The sequence below is a fragment of the Aythya ferina genome (assembly GCF_964211825.1).
Source record: "Aythya ferina genome assembly, chromosome: 2".
NCBI lineage: Eukaryota > Metazoa > Chordata > Aves > Anseriformes > Anatidae > Aythya > Aythya ferina.
This window is the reverse complement of record NC_140297.1, coordinates 76,709,119-76,728,139: the sequence shown is the minus strand read 5'-3', so window position 1 is coordinate 76,728,139 and position 19,021 is coordinate 76,709,119. Positions and strand designations below refer to the sequence as shown.

The following is a 19,021-nucleotide window of genomic DNA, read 5'->3' as shown; positions in this document are numbered from 1 at the left end:
TATTAAAAAAAAAAAAAAGTTTACATTATGTTTTCAAAAGTTTACATAGATGAAAAAGATTATATTAAATACCATGCTATCTTACAGGAAGAAACAAGAAAATCAAATGGATAAAGTGAGAAGATTCATTGCTGATGATAATGTACACATTGGTCATAAAAAATGAAATCAGAAAACTTGAGTCCTACCATTTAGGAGGTTCTGCTCTGCTACTCTTTTAACAATATATCATTTAATTTCTCTGCCTCTGTATATTTCCTGCAAAATAAGGATTACATTAACCTCCTTTAGCTTTCTGATGTATTTCTGTGAAAAAGTTCCTTAAATGCAAGGAATTGTTATGCACAGAGAAGTCAAGGTATGAGTTTCTCTAAGGATAAATGACATAATAATACTGTGAAGAATTTTTTTTTTTGATCTTTATTTTTATAATCAGTTACTGAACATCCACCACCCCCATAAACATATATTCCAAGGGACAAGTAAGGAAATCTGGACTATTCTATAATGATCTGTATGTCCTCGGAAAGACTACAGCTGCATTCTAAATCTGCTCTCCCTTGAAGACATTATCTCTATTGTTTCTCTTTAGAACAGCGCATGGGTAACTGTCTGCACTATCTCCTATCTTTCTGTGAAGAAACCTATCTCTCTCCTATGCCTTTTCCAGGCTGACATTCTTATCCTTCATTTTGTAATGGATGATAATGTGAGAACAGGATGTGAGATGACAAAATGTACTCAACTTCTGGAAAGGGCTTTCTGCCAGCATCTAAGTTGGATAAGGCATGATGTGATTCATTGGCAATAATTTTAGTGTGGATTGGATTAGGAATGATTTCTCAAGTGATAAACTGGGCTTGAGTAAATGACTGTCTCCTATGAGAGCTTTTTTCATTGTTCTTAATAGAGTAGAATGTTGTGAACTCATTTGAACTTTCCATATGGAAATTTGGTGGTTTTCCTAGATAGCAACTCCTAGAGTTGTAAGGTTTCAAGGAAATCTCAAGGTTTTTCTGATCTATTGCTCTGTACTTACAAGTACGTATGTATTGATTTGTTCACATTTACTTATTTCACAGAATCACAGAATTGAAGGAGTTAGAAGGGACCTTGAAAGCTCATCGGGTCCACCTCTCCTGCCAAAGCAGGTTCCTTAGAGCAGGCTGCCCAGGTAGGCATCCAGATGGGCCTTAAATATCTCCAGAGAAGGCGACTCCACAACCTCCCTGGGCAGCCTGTTCTAGTGCTCCGTCACTCTCACCATGAAGAAGTTCTTTTGCATGTTGGTGTGGAACTTCCTGTGCTCCATTTTGTGGCCATTACTCCTTGTCCTGTCCCCACAAACCACTGAAAAGAGGTTGGCCAAATCCAACCCACACCTCAGGTATTTATTGATTTTTATTACACATTGATGAGATCCCGTCTCAGTCTTCTTTTCTCCAGGCTGAACAGACCCAGTTCTCTCAGCCTTTCCTCATAAGGAAGATGCTCCAGGCCCCGTATCATCTTTGTGGCCCTCCGCTGGACTCTTTCCAGGAGATCCCTGTCTTTCTTGTACCGGGGAGCCCAGAACTGGACACAGTACTCCAGGTGAGGCCTGACCAGGTGTAGTGGGTTTACGTGGCAAGGTTTTGGTAGCAGGGGGCCATAGGGGTGGTTTCTGTGAGAAAGATCTAGAAGCTGCCCCATGTTTGGTAAGGGCCCCATTGTTGACCCGAGCTGAGCCAATAAGCGATGTTGTTTTGCGCCTCTGTGAGAGCATATTTAAGACAGGAAAAAAAATGCTGTGCCACACAGCAGCTGGGAGAGTGAAGGGAGTGAGAAACAGCCTTGCAGGCGCCAAGGTCAGTGAAGAAGGACGGGGAGAGGTGCTCCAGGCGCTGAAGCAGAAGTCCCCTGCGGCCTGTGGTGAGGACCATGGTGAAGCAGGATGTCCCCCTGCAGCCCATGGAGTACCACGGTGGAGCAGGGTTCCACGCTGCAGCCCGTGAAGGAGACCATGGTGGAGCAGGTGGCCCTGCACCGACGGAGGCTGCCGCCTGTGGAAGACCCCTGCCGGAGCAGATTCCAGGCCGGACCTGTAGCCCGTGGAGAGGAGCCCACGCAGGAGCAGGTGACCTGGCAGGAGCTGCTGCCCATGGGGGAGCCAGGTTGGAGCAGTTTTCTCCTGAGGGATGGACCCCAAGGTACGGACCCGTATCTGGAGCAGTTCTGGAAGAGCTGCTGCCTGTGGGAAGCCCACACCGGATCAGTTCATCAAGGTCCGTATCCCGTGGGAGGGACCCCACAGCACAGGGGACGAGAGTGACCGAGAAGGAGCGGCAGAGAAGAAGCGCTGTAGACTGACCATAACCCCCATTCCCCTGTCCCCCTGCGCCACTCGGGGGGCAGAGGTGGAAGAGGGTGGATGGAGGGGAAGGTGCTTTTGTTTTTTTTAGCTTGTTAGTTAGAAGCAATAAATCTTACTGTTTCCCTATGCCAAGTCTGTTTTGCCTGTCATAATAACTACTGTGCGATCTCTTTGTCCTTATCTCAACCCTTGAGCCTTTTTCATTGTAATACCTCCCCATTCCTCTTTGAGGAAGGGGAGTGAGAGAGCAGTTGTGGTAGATCTCGGCTGCCCACTCAAGTAAAACCACCATACCAGAGCAGAGTAGAGGGGGAGGATCACCTCCCTTGACCTGCTGGGAGACGGTATTGAAAGCCTTGCTAAAGTCCAGGTAGATGACATCCACTGCTCTCCCCTCATCTACCCAGCTGGTGATGCCTTCAAAGAAGGCTACAAGGTTGGTCGAGCACGACTTACCCTTGGTGAATCCATGCTGACTACTCCTCATAACCTTCTCTTCCAATTGCTTGGAGATGGCATCCAGAACAAGCTCTTCCAAAACCTTTCCAGGGACAGAGACTGACTGGCCTGACACCCCCGTCATTCAGCAAGGGACCCACATTATCGCTAGTCTTCCTTTTACTGTTTACTTACTTAAACAAAAAACTATTTATTTTTTAAATTAAAAAAAATATATTTATTTTTTACTTGGTGATGAAATATAATGGAATGATACATTTGGACAAACTACCAAGGTACTAAAGGAAGGAATACGGAAACATGTTTATTTTTATTTTCTTTCTTTCCTTCCTTCCTTCCTTCCTTCCTTTTTTTTTTTTTAAAGAAATCAAAATGTTACGCTCTTTTTTTTTTTGCCTATAAAAGGCTCAGGAGCACAATGTATGTTTCATACAGAAAAGTTGATGTAGGAATTACTAGACAAACCTGAAGATGAAATATTACTTAGCTAGCCCTGTCTAGATAATTTTAACTCAGACCAACAAAAGAGTCTTAGATACTAACATAGCCATTAACTCTTTAGTTAATTAGTCTATACAGGAATGTGCTTTCCAACAAATAAAGATAAAAGGCCATAGAAATCATAAAAAAACCACACAAAACCATCTCAAAAGGTCATAGAAATCATAAACAAAGCCATAAAAAACTATCTCAGTTTATCAAAATACTCATATTTTCATTGACTTCCCTCCTTTTAGTAGAAATATTCTTTGGATAAACTGAAATGTTTTAATGTTTTCTTATCTCATTTTGTATTAAATCCTCATAAAATACTGAAATCAACTATAGTGTTGTCTAGTCTGACATGGATGGTAGTGACATTCTCATTCCTTTAGAATTACTCTACAGGAAAGGGCATATATCAAAGCTATCTGAAGCCAAATTTAGAAAAATTTGGAAGTATATTGTATTACTGACACTGAAGTGTACACGTCGGTGAGAAATATTCTGATTTTATGCTTAGAATGGTGTTCTCTCCTTCTTTTCTTGCACTGCAGTGCATAAGTACATTTATTATTTACTTATGTGAAAGGAAGGAGGGTAATTACATAAAATAACCTTAACAAAAATCTTTACATCACACAAAAACAAGTTTGGAAAATAATTATTTTATTGAAAGCTTAACAAATAAAAAAGGTAAGCACAGAAATAAGAACCTCATTTTCATTGGATAAAAGCATTAACTACATTTTTTTAAACTGATTAGCTGTTAGTTACAGCTGTTTAAATAAGCAAAATCAACAAAATATAGAGGTAAAGTATAGGCTGAAAAAATAAATCATAGTGATCCTTAGTAGAGTCTATTTTCATTCAGATTGACTTTTATTTTCTTTACACAATACTCTGATACTAATTCTACATCTCATTGTAGTAAGGAAAGTAAGAAAATACACAGCACTCAACAAAATCAAGGACAAACATCTACAACAGGATGAACTGCTCTGTACATAACATACCAAGGAAAAAGTCTGAGCTTTTTTGCTAAAGTTAAGAAACTTTAAATGAAAGAATATTTTAATTTAAAAATGTTTTAAAACATTTTAAATCTTTTATTTTTTTCTTAAGTAATCTTTAACTATCACAAATACTAGACTAAAAATTATTTGAATACGATTCATTTATGTTGACTTATCAGTAGGATTTTTTGTTTGTTTGTTTTTGTTTGTTTTTAGGATTACACTGATCTTTTTGTCCCAACTCCTTTAAAAACATGTTCTAACTGACTTGTTTCCAATGCGGTTTTATGTTTTCGCTTTCATGAGGTGCCTTAGTTATGAATTTAAATCTTTTTTCTTGTGACATAAACTGAAATAAGGAGCTTGCATTTCAAAAGTGAATCATTTCAATTGACACATGATCTTTTTAGGATAATCAAAGTCTGCCATATTCGTTTATACAGTAGTATGCAGCATACATTTTTTGTTGAGGTTTATAGCATATAACTGGTGATTGTTCATGTTTTCCTAGCTATTATGCAAATTAGACTTACTACAAGCACAACTGTGTGGCAAGAAGCCATTTTTTCCTGTGGATTGACCGACTAAAACTTATAATGCAAAAAGACTTTGTTACCTGAGAAATGGTAACTCAGTCTGAAGTGCTGAACATCTCATGTTTTTTCTCGTGTTTTTGTCTAAGTCAGAGCTGGGATACCAAAAGGTACATTTTGCTTTTTTCTAAGCATTGATTACACAGGAAAGATACCGGTGTCTATGTCTTAATATTTTCTTTAAATCCCTTAAAATATTCCTCTAGACGGATCTGTGGTAGTTTTTTGATTTTTGAGGCAATGACATAGGGATAATAGGTCTGATTTTCGTGTGAATTTCCTTGGCCAGATGAGGATCAGCATGTCTAAAACTGGAAAAATCTCTGGAGGTGATTTTTTTTTAATTTTGTGGGGAGATTGGGGGGTGAGGTGCAGGTGTGTGCGTGTGGGGGATCTCCCTTCATTTGTGACTCTTCATTTAAGTGAATATGGAAAAAATTACAGTTTTAAAATCTGAAATTAAACTAATTTTCTACATCTGTGTTATTTTATTCTATTTGAAATTTCTTAAAGCCTATAATACTGCTTTGCATTCAACAACATGCAACTCTTCTGCAGCCTCAGTTTCAAAATATATCTGCAGTGTGAATTGGTAATGGGGTATTCAATCAACCTAAAACAAATTCTTTCTACACAGAATATGTTATAAGTAGGAAAAGTACTCTGAAGTCTAATTTCAACTGTAACTTTTTGCTTCAGATCTGTTTTGAACTATGCTTACTACAACTGTTTTTGTACTAGTTTATGTAGTTGGTAAACGTAACTGGGACTATCTAGCACTTCTGCAGAACTTGTTAATACAGAAGGGAAAAACAAATTGAATTCTGGTTCTTGATTTGAGAGGTCACTTGATGATAATTTTGTCAGTGTTTAAGGTCTATTTATTTAGTACTAATGATACTCTGTAGATTTGCAATTATTGTAAGACATACTTTGCAGGTTACTGAGCCTGACTTTTTTATATTAAAAGAGCAACACATAGACGCATTATTCACTAGAAAATATTCCACAAAATCCTGCAATGTAACCGTCTCTTATTTGAGGCAGGATAATACTTAATTATTCAGATTTCTCTTAAACGTGTGAAAACATTACTTATCCCACATATTAAGTGTAGCAGTTATGCATTGATATTTCAGCTGAAAAATGAGCCATGTCATTCCTAGGAGTCTTCTGAGATTAAAAATCTTAACTATCTGTATGCAGCTTTGAAACTGTGTAGAGAAAAGTGTTTTAACTATTGCATTGTGAAGTTATTTTCAGACTGAGCAGCCAAGTACTGATGGTATGTGAACAACATAATATACATAGCAATTTTACTTTTAAAGTATTTTTGTTGTGGATTTCCTGTATGTTGCAGTTTACCTCATTCCCTCCAGCCTCCAAAACTTATAAATTTAGCACAGACTGGCAGCATACTTCAGACTGAAAATATTTGTTAGGGCAAAGTGGTGGTTACATTTATATCAGCTAGCTCAGAGCATGTTTCTCTGAACATGAAAGGTCAGTTTCATCTTCTGACTGAAGAGACCTGATCCACTACAGTGTCTAGCATAGCATAACAAGTTATTACTATTTCACCAATTTTACCTTTACTTTTATTACAAATGTATGGGAAAAATAAGATATACAAAACACCTCTGAAGAGGATTGTGTGGAATATTTGTTGCAGTTCAGCCTAAATGACTTCTTTACCCTCACCAATAAATAGAATAGAACAGAACAGAACAGAACAGAACAAAACAAAGCAAAACAAAACAAAACAAAACAAAATAAAATAAAATAATCTGTCTTGGTAAAAAAAAAATAAAAATGAATCATTATTAATTGTTAATCAATATTAACATTCTTATCTTTAAAAGCATTCTTTTAAATAAAATAGATTCTTGATTCTTCTGTGAATTTTCAGTGTAGATAAGTTAAAAAGCTGAGAATACAAATGTCTGCTAAAGAACTTAATGAATTTGTGTTCAATTCTGTACAAAATTCTGTATAGTTGGAAATGAGATGCATGATGTAGAAAATTGGATCTTGTGAAATTATAAAAATGAAAGATCAGAACAGCTATATACATTGGAAAACAAGCTAGAAACAAAGGAAAATCATATGTAAAAGCCCCTGAGATTTCACATGTTCAAATGGTATGGATACTTATATGTTTCTTTGAATTTGAAGAGCTTTGTAATACCCAACCCTGATAAGGGTGTACTTAAATCTCCAAACTTAATGTATTTACTTAAGTATTAAATTATACTCTAATTGAAAGCAATCTTTAAAGAACTTGAAGCTTGTGCTGCATATTTTGATCAGTTTCGGCTCCATTGCTTTCGACATAAGGGTGTTCTTTTTTCCCTTGGACACTACTCTTGTGTGTGTGTTAGTATGTGCTAATAGATCTCAGGAATACAGCATCTACACAGCTAAAGACTGGTGCAGTCTATGGCAATTGCAGGGGTTGGATTTGTGCTTCTGGTGTTGTTTCTTTCATTTTTGCATCTACTCTTTCTGCACAAGCACTTGCCATCTTGCCTTTCCTTGGTGTTAGCAGCAGCCTACATACCTCTCTGTGAAATAGGGAAAGAGGTGCAAGAGTAAGAAGTGTCAGGACTTAGCAAAGGTTCAGGGATATAGCCACTGTCTAGAAGGGCTCTGCTACCTACTGACCCATCCACTCAGCAGCAACAACGTGCTGTCATAGCCTAGCTATGAGTAGCTACTATGTAAGCAGGTATTCCACATCTCTTTCAGGGAAAAGGCAGCATGTCAGCCCATAATGGGTATCCAGTGTAGGAGACGCTAGACAGTGCCGGGCTAGTCTGTGTCTCATTAATCAGTTTGATTTTATTTTTTTATTGGTTATCAGAATGCACTCATCTCCTGCAGAACACTTTAAAATCTAAACAGCATGCCAAATAATGCGTAAATGTGGCTAATGCAAGAGATTATTTAGGCTGCACAGTTAGAAACTCAGAATTCACAGTCTCAGGCACACCTTTAGTTTGGTTAAGCACAAGTGCCTTTATTTGTCAGGAAAGCTGTAGAATGCAGAGGACTAAGACAAGATGACACATGAATGGTATCTTTAAGAATTGGGTCCCTTTATTGTTTCTACTGCAGAGGAAGTACTGCAGTAGAAGACACTCAGTTAAAAAGATAAAAATAAAAAGAATAATGTATTTATAGAGGAACTGAATTGAAGGTATCGAAGGACATCATTCAAACTTGATTTATCCTTCCTGTTCAGTATACTGAACTATACAATGAAAGGAGAGCTTCAGTAGGCAATTTCACCATGTCACTTAAAAAACTGTAAAATGGCTTGCTGGTATGTTAGAAGCTTGACAGAACGTAGAAAGATAGTGATGACATGGGTATTTCTAGCTTTTGAAGGCTTTGTTTTGCAAGATATGATAGACTCCCAGTATGGAAATAAAATTTAATATTTCTATTTTATTAGTAACTGACCTTTCAACTTTGAACTGTTTCAAGTTTAAAGGCAAGCAGAAACAGATGTTAATTGCTACCTGAAAGTAGAACTAATAATTTAATAAGGATAGATATGGAAGAGTGTCAGAGATATGGAAGAGCCTTTCTCTTGAATTCTGTTGAAATGAAAAGTGTTTTTCTTTTCATTTAGTTTTCCCAATGCCACCTGTCTCTGCAGCATCATGGCATTCAGAGTCATCCCCAGCAGTTCCTGTACCACTGAGGTGAGGGGTCTCTGTGTCTTTTCTTTCCCTCTGAAGCATGAAAAACAGCAACAGCTGCAGAGAGCCAATCAGTTGCTTTTTTCTCTCTCCATTAAGCTCCAAGCTACAACCTACAAGAAATTATCTTTACATTTCATTTTTTTTCAGTATGACCAGTAATATTCAACATATATTCAGAATGATCTCCCTTTTACGTTTCCACAACATTGGATAATATATAAACCAGTAGTGCTGGATAACATAGAATAGTTATATGAATTACTCAAGTAGGTCTATGCTGAGCTTCAGTTAGAAACAAAGACTATTCAATATTTTCTTTCTCACACTTCCACATCTATGCCCAAGTTATCAAGATTTTAACCTTCCAGTGGCCAACAGCAAACTGCCTCTAACAGCTTTCTCTTTGAGCACAGGCAGAAGTGTTCTATGCTCATGAAATAACAAAAAGTAGGCTTGTACTGTCATAGAAAAAAATGTTACATTATAGTACACGTTCTATTTCCTGCTTTAGAAACATTGGTCCTCACCATGGTTCATATTTATTAAATATGGTTCATATTTAACAGCCTAGAAAGTTTAACATGAACTCTCTTCATATAGAATCATAGACTCATATAACTCATTTGACAACCAGAACACCCACATCCTGGTGCTACTCATAAAAAATAAATAAATAAATAAATAAATAAATAATAAAAAGACGATTGTTATTCACTCTAATTCTTAATAGTTCTAATTTTACCCTAGATAAAAGCCAGTCAACAAGATTTTATGAGAAATTTTCACTGTCTTCCAAATATTGAAATATTTAGATATCTTAGTATGTTCCTTTAAAAAATAATAATTAAAATACATATATATGTACAGAAAAAAAGACTTTTGCCTATGGGTAGGATAAAGGTAATAGAGGTTTAACTGAAGAAACAAATTAGTGACTCTCTTTTTTCTCATACAGTTAAATGCATAATATAAACGTTATATTTATACATATATTAAAACAAATTAACTAAAAAAAAAAAAAAAAGTATTTTACAAGTCTGGGCAAGTGTGAGAAAAAGAATCAGACTACTGAGAATTGAACTTTCTAGGCTGTTAAGAGTGGCCTGAAACCAAGATCAGATGGGACAGAAAAGTGACAGGAGGGAATTGAAAGTATCTATGAGGTGAGCCAAGAAAAACGGTTTTGCTGTTGTCATTGTTTTTTCCAGAACTGTGGAAACTTGAAGGTAGGATGGAAAAAGGACACAAAAACATTGAGATGCTTTTTTATATATTTTTTTTCATTCATTGGATAAGGTGAGGAAGGGCTTGTGATTAAATTAAATTGGAAGGGAAAGCAAGAAGAAGAAAAATAATTAGTGAGGGAAATACTGATTCACAGTAGTGGCAGAAGTATTTCAGAAAGAATTTAAACAGGGGAAGAAAGTGATTTTCTTCATGAAAGAAAGCAGAAATCAAAATTACTGATGAAGAGATTTAGTATCTTTGTGAAGGGGATAAGGACTGATAACACTGCAAAACAGAAATTAGACTTTGCAACTCTCTCAAACTAAAATGTCACTAGAATACTTAATTATTATTATAATTTGACATGCATAAATTCCCCTGATGTTCAGGTAATTCCCTGTCTTACCATTTTCAACCGGTTTGATCCTTTAACTTTTCTATTTTAAAAACTAATGTTCAGTAATGTAGTGGGGCAACAAGATCAGTATTACCAATGTCACTGTGACATTAGATTATGTCAAGTCTTGCCTGTCTTATCCTGAGAAAATGCTGCATTCTTATTGCTAGAACTTAATTAATTCCCACCTTTCTAATTTGATTACCTTTGCAAATTCAGCTTGCATTTTAATTGTGGATAGTGTTTCAGAAGCTACATACAGCTTGGATTTTCAGAACCTAGGAGGTTTGTATAGTTTAGTCTCTGTATTTTTGCAGTGTATTTATGGGCTGTATCTCTCTCTCTTTATTTTTATTTATTTATTTATCTTGTGGAACTTAACTGTGTGAGGAAACATTTAATTTCTTTTCAGGCTTGAAGGCTAAACAGATTAGATAGTGACATTACACTAAAAATGTTTTTAAACTTTTCTGCAATGAAATAATATCAAGGAAATCAGTTTTAATTTCAGGCTTCCTTTCTGTGGCAAAATTGTAGTTGCCATGTTGTTTTGTCTACTGGCTACCTTATCTAACCAATTAAAAAGAGGTTTTTTGGTCATCAATTTTGGATAATTTTTTTGCAAGCTACAGTCAAAATGATAACATGATGAAGTTTTTCTTTTGGTATGAACAGAAAAAAAAGTTTCTGTGTACTTATTCCAGAAAACACAATACCTTGTAGTTTAGAAAGAAGCATATAAGCCAAATTTTCATATGGGAAGGTGTGTTGGGACCATGTGGGGAGAGGCTATGTCCAAGGTCATAAGATGATCTAACAGCCATTACCCACAACTAAACTTACGTCTTATTATTACCTAAAGGTTTGGATTTACACGGCCAAATTTCCTGAAGCTTAAAGAGACTTTGGATGTTTCAATATTAGATGTTCATAATGCACCATGACTATCACAATTCACAAAGCTTAAAACCACTAAATGCCATCATATATTTTGCTTGATTTATAGAAAATTTCAGTTCACCTTTATGCTGTGCAGGAGTCTAAAACTTTAATTCATCAACATAATTCATGCTGTTACAATAATTTTCATTATTCACTATTGTTAAAAAATATATATATATTATCCTTCATTTTAGCCTTAAAAGGCGAATTGTAGTTTAAAAACAGTCCCACTTGAATCTGCTATTGAGAGAAACTATTAAATCATTATTTTTTTTTCAAACTGGGTTAGTAATAGTAGAAATGCTGAAGGTTTAAATTAGTTCAAAGAAACTGTAGATAAATTAGCACTAGTAGCAGTGAGAGTTTCCTGCAGTGCGTGTCTAACTTAAACAAGGAAGGTGGTAGACATTATGTCTTCTGAAAATTCACTTAGTTACAAAGAAAAAAAAATATACATATATATAATTATTATCATATATTAATAATTATAATATATAATTATTATCATATATTAATAATCATATAAAATATAATTATAATATATTGTCATTATAATATATTAATTATATAATATATAATTGATATATTATAATTATATTATAATGATATTATAATGATAATATATTAATTATATGTTAATAATTATTTTATATATATATATAATAACAATCTAATTTTTCTTAGACTAACTCTCATTACAACTCTGAATGATAGCTTGCTAAACAATGATCTACCATAGAAAAATGTGATCTGGAAGTGCAGTTAAGCATCTCTTGTAAACTGAAACATAAGATGTTGGTAAAATCGCTGAGAAAAAAAAAAATAAATCAGCAGTTCTGCTGAAGTAATTTGAGACAAAAGTTCATAGGGAAACTCAAATACACCTGAAAAGCAAACCAGAAAGAAGTTAAAGCTCTTTCCTTCAGGGCTCTTCAAGCTTTTGAATATATTGAAATGTTACTGACCTTGAATCTAGTAATGCATTTGTTATTACTTCATTATATCCTATTTTCCACAAAAAAAAAAAAAAAAAAAAAAAAAAAAAAAAAAAAAAAAAATCACAGATGTAGAATCTATTGTAGGCATTTTTTAGTGATATTTCAATTTAAGTTTTATATTTACAAACAAGACAAGAATTTTTCATCGTATAAAAAATTTGAGTGGTACTTGTTCCACCCAAATCTGGAGCTTCTTAGAGGTCACAAGAGTGCTGATTCACTTCATATAATTATTCACTTCATATAATTATTTCTAGAATTATTTTCCACACTGAGGGTGAGAGAGCACGGAACAGGCTGCTCGGGGGGCAGGAGGGGGCTGTGGAGTCTCCTTCTCTGGAGACATTCAAAACCTGCCTGGACGCGTTCCTGTGTGACTTGATCTAGGTGTTCCTGCTCCAGCAGGGGGACTGGACTAGAGGAGCCCTTCCAATCCCTAATATTCTGTGATAATTCCAAAACTGGCCTACAGAACTCCTAAAAGTTAATGTGAAACTTGTTGGTTACTAAGACCTCCAGAGGTCTACCAATCCAACCCCTCACAGCACACCCATCAGTTTGCAGAGGGCCTTGTCCACAAGGGCTTTCAAGGATGGAGACTGCAGAGCATCCCTGGGCACCTTTTCCAGCAGGGTGGGCAAAAAAGTTTCTTTTCTCTAATTGGAGTTTCCCAGGTTTACAACCAGTACCTGTTATCTCTTGTCCTACCGCTGGCCACTTGCACAAAATGTCTGGCTGTCTTCCCTGTATCTTCCTGTATGGGGTGGGGGCACCCATGGGTGCGGGTGCCCGTGTCTGCATTGTTGCCACAGTGGGGGGCAATGCCGGGGCTGCCCCATGCTGGCTCCAATGGCCCCACGGCAGGGCACGGCTGGGCCCAGCAGCCAAGATGGTGGCGCCTCGCCTCAGGGACAGGCTGGGGAAGAAAGGAGGGCACAGCGCTGCCCGGCAGCCAGCAGAAAGAAAGGAAGAAAGGGGGAGAAACAGCCCTGCCAGCACCCAGGGGGAGAGGAGGAGGAGGAGGACAGGAGGGGCTCCAGGTGCCACAGGCCCTGCGCTGGAGCAGGGCACAGTGAGGAGGAAGGGGCAGCAGAGAGGGGCTCTCAGGGACTGGCCCCAGCCTCGGGCCCCAGTCCCTGCGCTGCTCGCTCAGGGCCAGGAGGTTGAGGGTTTGGGGATGGAGGGGTGAGGCTGAGCATTGGACAAAGGGCAGGTAGCAGGAAGGAGTTTTAATGCTGTCTTTGTTTGCCACTGTCTAGACCTACTTTAATTGGTAGTAAATTAATTTTCCCCAGGTTGAGTTTGTTGGGTTACTGTAAGAGCAACTGATAAGTGAGCTTTATGTCCTTATCTAAACCCACGAGCTTCTCCACCTCATTTTCTCCTTTCATACTGTGAAAGGAGGAATGAGAGTGCAGCTGGGTGGATGTCTGGCCCCTAGCCAATGCCAACCCACCACCCCTCCATTTATGGTAGATGTACACAGCAATTAAATCTTCATTTTAAGGCCAAACAAGTCTTTTCCTCATATAAGTTGTTCTTCAGCTGCTTAGATGCTCTGGTGGTCCTCTGCTGGACTCACTCTAGTGAGTGTTATCTTTCTTGTACTAGAGAGCTCAAAACTGGATTCAGTTTCTCAGTGTTGTCATATAAGTTCCTGTTGTTACTGAAATGGGACGTGCTTCTGTTAAAGTTAGTTTCCTAACTTTAAAGTCTCCTAACTTTAAAAACAAATATTGTCATTTATGCAAAATGTCTTTGCAGTCGGATGGCTTTTGTCACAAAATAAACAGAGATGGAAAAAAAAATGAAATAGCACTCATATTTGGGTAGCTGGGGGGAGGGGGGGAGGGAAAGATGAAATAAGGAATTCATAAATTATGAAGGTCACAAGTTGTCTGCTAAAATAACAAGTAGTGGAACTTTAACACTGTCTTTAGCCTTTAATAAACCTTAACCTATTAATCTACTTTTCTAAAAGCCATTCAAAGTGAATACAAAAATTGAAGAGCTATCTAGACTCTACCAATATCTTTGATAGTTTTTGGATTGCTTAGAAAAAATTAACCACTTTGAAAAAAATAAATAATAGTAACAGGTGTTGGATTGTGTACACATATCTGACTATGCTAGAAGTTTTTTTTTTTTTAATCTCTGGAATTACTTTGATCTTTTCTTTCTGGAGACAAATCACTCTTAGGGTAATACAGTACATGGAAAATGTGAGAGAAAAAATTTTGCAGAAAGTTCTTATGTAACACTGTCAGCATGACGTTTCAGATATTTACAGTCCTTAATTTAAGGACACTGGTTGACTGGCAGAATAGTATTCAGAGTCATTTTAGGAAAATTTAAAAATGGTGACCAGGCAGAAAAATATTACTTTATTTCTGTAATGTTAAAGTATTTCAATTTCTAAAGAATATTGCATCTGTTGAAAATTTAAAAAATCAGCAGCAAAGCATAAACGTGTCTCTCAGAGCAACAAAAATCAGAACAGCTGTCAGAAGATTTTACAGGAAATAATATACCTTTTCAATGGGATTTGTTAGGTGCTTGTACTACTTTGCATACCTGTAGTGGACCTGTAGAGTAGTTTCCCTGTGTGCTTTTCTTATTTATTTTTAATGAAAGTTAGATAAGGAAGAGCAGAAGATAAAAATGTCCATCTTAGTGAATTACCAGTAGTTATCTAGTATATTATCTAGTATATTATCTATATTGAGATAATTATCTAGTATATTATCTATATCTATATTATCTAGTAGTAGTAGCATTATCTAATTCCCTACAGGAGGAGGAAACCTCTGTTAAAGAGCAAAGTTCACCCCCTTCTGTAAGGAAGTAGATAATTCCTGTGCATGTTTTTTTTCCATTTTCCATATTTAAAATGATTTCTGAAAGATATATTGGTAAGAACTGGAGATTTTTAATAAATTCTAAAAGAAATCAGTTGCTGTAAACTTAGAAATATTAAAAATATTTCTCTTGATTCTCCTCTTTTCTCTCAGCTTTCCCTAGGTTATGTCATACACTGCTGGCTTTGAACTTACTACATAGTGACTGTGAAAACAAATGTGTCATTAATGTTTTTCATTTAAATGGTTCCCATCCAACTCCTTGTCTCAGACACTTAGAATGATCTGAAATGCTTACTTTCTTTTTACATATTTTAGGCTTATTATTAAAGATAGAAATACTGAACACTGTAGTGCATTTAGTTAGCTAATAAAAGATTACAGTTTGAATTAGAAAACATATCTTCAAATTACCCTTATAAAATGGTTTAAGATAACTACATTAGGTACTAAATTTTGGAGATTTGATACACACTTAGCAATAAATAAATAAATAAATAAAAGAAAATCCCATGATTTCTTCTATTTGTTAATTTTCCTCCCTTTGCTTTCCAGTAATTACTTTTCAGTGTCCACAGTTTTTAGTTCTCTCTCTCTCTCTCTTTTTTTTTTCTTTTTTCTTTTTTCCCTGTTTTCCCTCCTGCCTAGTGCTCTTACTTGACTTACGTGTTCCTGTGAAGGATGGCATTTGCTTGTTCAGCAGTTACAGTAGATGTGCATCTGCATTGCCTTGTGTTGAAACAAGTGAACAGGAATCCTACTGGCCTCACTGCTATTGCGGTTTCTGCGTTAGGTAGGTGGTCCTCCCTTGGAAGCTCAGTCTGAGGCAGACACAAAATGAAAATCTCATCGAGTCCTTGGAGAGTGGGTTTGTGAACAAAGCTTTGACATGGTTGCCATAACTAACTCTTTGTAAGGAGCCAGTAGATGCCATCTGCTGGGAGCTCCTTACAGATTGCTTGATTTGGCAACAAGGAAGAAAAATAGGGCCTTTTTTTTGCAAAGATGTTCAAGTATTAGAATCTGTTTTCCTTTTTTCCTTTTTTTTTTTTTTCCTGTTTTCCTTGTTTTCTTTTATTTATCTCACTCAGTAGAGTGGAATCTTAATTTAAATAAGTTCCATTATTACAGGCTATATTTTAATAAAATTGTACAAAAGATTGAAGATTTTGGGGTATCTCTTGATAGGAAGAAAATAATACAGTGAGGTTCACCTCAAATCCATGCGTGATGTGGGTTGCCAATGCAACTATGCATGTGCATCACCAAGATTATCAATGTGCTGCATCAGCTGAACATTTGGAACTGTGAATTCTAACATAAATTTTAGTTTGTTGCTTGAATTTGCAGTAAAACTTCATTAGAAAAATGAATGCCTGATTGAAAGGGCTTGAATACTTGCTCAAAGCTGTGTAAGGGTTTGGATTATTTTCTTCCTGTGTTCATAGTATATATCTTCCAAATTTTTGCAAGTTTGATCCAAGGCAGATTTCTACTATTTTCCTCTTCCTTTCAAAAGAAAATAAACATTATTGATTTATTTCTTTTTTTCATCTGCTGTTAGGCATTTTGATCTCTTTCTTCCTTCTGATTTTTAATTTTTTTTTTTACATTGATTTGTATTTAAAGCAAAACAAAAATTGTCTATGTTAACTCTTCTTTACATTTGTCTTTAGTACTTTGGATATTCTTGCAAGATGTTGCTTTGGAAAAGAAGATATAATCAGTTCTAATTTTTATGTGGTACAACATAAAAGTGTACTAGTTATACAGCATTATTTAATGTGTCTTGCCAAATGCACAAGGATAACAAGATGATTAAATATTCTAAGGCTGATTAAATATTCAGCTAAGGCTGATTTATCTATTTATTTATTTAATGAAGAATTTAAAAGTTTCTAGCAAGAGGTTTTTTCATTGAATACAGAAAGCCTGGGAGTATATATATGATCTCTAAACGGTCATGAATTTGGAAATTCAGAAAAATAAGCTAATAAAATGAAACTATAGTCAGTACTTTACTAGTTAAGAAATTTTTGTAGGGGTCTGTGTTAAAACCTTTTGGCTATGATAGGTAGCTAGACATACTGCTATGTCTTTTCTGTATTTTCAGATATTAAACTCCGGTTTGAGGAGAGCAGAATTTGTCCATCTTTGTTGTAAAACTAGGAAGAAATGGTGATAATAGCTATTATCAATACACTTCACATGATTTCCTGTCTGCCAGATGTGTATTAATGTATACTCCTAGTTTTTCAAATTTTTGAAAAGTTTCAAATTTAGGAAAAGTTCTGAAGCCAACAATCTCATGCATTTTGTCCAGGTGCATGTTTCCTGGGCATGTTTCATCCCTGGAGGTCTTTAAAAAACGTTTAGATGTAGAGCTTAGGGATATGGTTTAGTGGGGACTGTTAGCGTTAGGTCAGAGGTTGGACTCGATGATCTTGAGGTCTCTTCCAACCTAGAAATTCTGTGATTCTGTGATATATAAAACAAAAGATGGTGGAGTGATAATGGAAGAAACCTTAGTAAGATACATTAATGCATGTATGCATTGTGAAAGAATTCATAAAATAAATATGAGGTGAAAACCATAAGACTAGAAGTGAATGAGACCAAGAGGAACACTGGAAAGCTTAAAGGATTAAAATTGATTAGAAACTCTTCTGTCTGTAGGGAGGAGGAAGTTGTAGAGGGGGCAGGAAATGAGAAGTTCTTACTGTTCTTACTTCAGTTTCTTCTTGGAAAAGATCCAGTGTTCAGTCAAAGAAAGGAGAGTTGGAGATTTGTGAAAGGACTCGTAGAGACTGCAGGAATAGCACTGACATTAACTAGAGGAATAGAGGTTGGTCCGTGCCTAAAGAAAGAAAAAAACACATAAAAAGCATTTTAGACATGGGCTTTCCACCCATGCAGGTGGGAGGATGTTGGGGTGGCAGACAGTTGTTTGGAATGTAAGGGTACAGAGAAGAATTCAAAGTGGTCTGAAACTTGGAGAGGTTAATTTTGTCTGTTTCCTTCCTAGTTAAATCCAGCTCCTGTCAGTTTCACCACGGCATCTCTTTGGACTGGTTGGTATAATTCAGAAAATGACTTTACCTTCTGCAAAGCAAAGCAGTAGGGTTAATGTTAAGAAAACATTTTTAGGGAGCTATACAACCATTCTGGATTGGTAGTTCTTTCTTGCTGAGTCTCCTGTTGCCAGACTGGGACAAAAATTAAGGTGAAATACAACTCGGTATTTGACTGAATGATAAAAAGCCTAGCAGACCAAGAGTCAAATCAAGACAATAAATTAATAATTTTCCAATAGGCTTATATACCCTCTGTTACCTATCTAGTAACCTTAGGAGTAATGGATATTGAATTCCCATTGTGACATAATTTCTTTATTATTTTGAGCAATGTACAGTAGTTCAGATGTTCCCAGGTATTTCTATTTTTAAAAAGGAAGAATGAGGGAAGAGAAGGTGCTGGTAAGAGTGCAAATATTTTTTGATTCTGCATTATTAAATATATGAAAAATGGTATCAATTGCTTGTATAGGTATGACTCAATCTTTTTTTTTTTTTTTTTTTTTTTTTTCCCTCTAAATTCTAGAATATGTCTCTCAAGGGATTTTAAATACTCTAGAGTGCATTGGTAGTTTGAAAAAAAATAAGGCTGAACACTGACAGCAACCTTTCCAGCTTGAAGAGAATGTAAAAAGTCTCGCTGTCCTAGTAAAAAACATGACCATTTTCACAGAGAGATGATGGCTTTTGGCAAATTATGTCCCACTCAAAGAATTTTGCCTTTGACCAAATTAAACCAAGTTTTGGCTGTGATAGAGATGAAATATACTTTTGATCTTCTTTAATAATGTACCCAAGGTTCAAATGTCATCTTTCTTTCATTGCACCTTTCTTTTCATTGCACCTTAATGCCACTTTAATAACAAGCCCTCTATCCAGTGCAGATGAACACAAATCCAGGCAATGCTTAGCAA

At 36.1% G+C, this 19,021-nt stretch overlaps 1 long non-coding RNA gene across 1 annotated transcript in view; it reads left to right on the top strand.

Moving 5' to 3' along the window:
* The first annotated feature begins 1,893 nt into the window (after positions 1-1,893).
* Positions 1,894-19,021, top strand: part of LOC311432904 — a 587,624-nt gene continuing 570,496 nt past the window's right edge. Inside the window, exon 1 of the long non-coding RNA XR_014690412.1 lies at positions 1,894-2,116. This is a non-coding gene — a long non-coding RNA (uncharacterized lncRNA). The remainder of the gene's footprint in view (positions 2,117-19,021) is intronic.